Raw genomic sequence first — 468 nt, forward strand, 5'->3', positions numbered from 1 at the left:
CAGGACTGTATTGACATGGTTGGAGATGCAACTGAAGATTGACATGATTTGAGCAACAGGTCTGTAATGTTGCATCCTCTGTCTGAACATTGCACAGTGATTCTCACCAGGTTGTTCAAACACAGTTGGACTGGTCAAGATTTTCACTTCCTTCTCACATGCTTGTTAAGTAGCTGTTTGCAAATGCAGGTTTGTAATACAACATTTCGTCTCCGAAATATATATATATACACACATGCTCTTTATAAGAAAGAAAAAAAAAGTAAAAAGATGTATTTTAATGGCATGAATGCACCCACAACTGGATAGACCCATTAGAATCAAAAATCTTCCACATGCTTAGACATGGCCTCCTTTTGCCCTAATAACAGCATAATTCAGCTTCTTAATAAGTAAGCATCATAGTTGGGATGTCATTATTTTAATGCTTTGTAGAAGTATTGAAGGAAAAGATTTTCTAGCATACAG

This window comes from Strix uralensis, chromosome 5, assembly GCF_047716275.1.
Source record: "Strix uralensis isolate ZFMK-TIS-50842 chromosome 5, bStrUra1, whole genome shotgun sequence".
In the NCBI taxonomy this organism is placed as follows: domain Eukaryota; kingdom Metazoa; phylum Chordata; class Aves; order Strigiformes; family Strigidae; genus Strix; species Strix uralensis.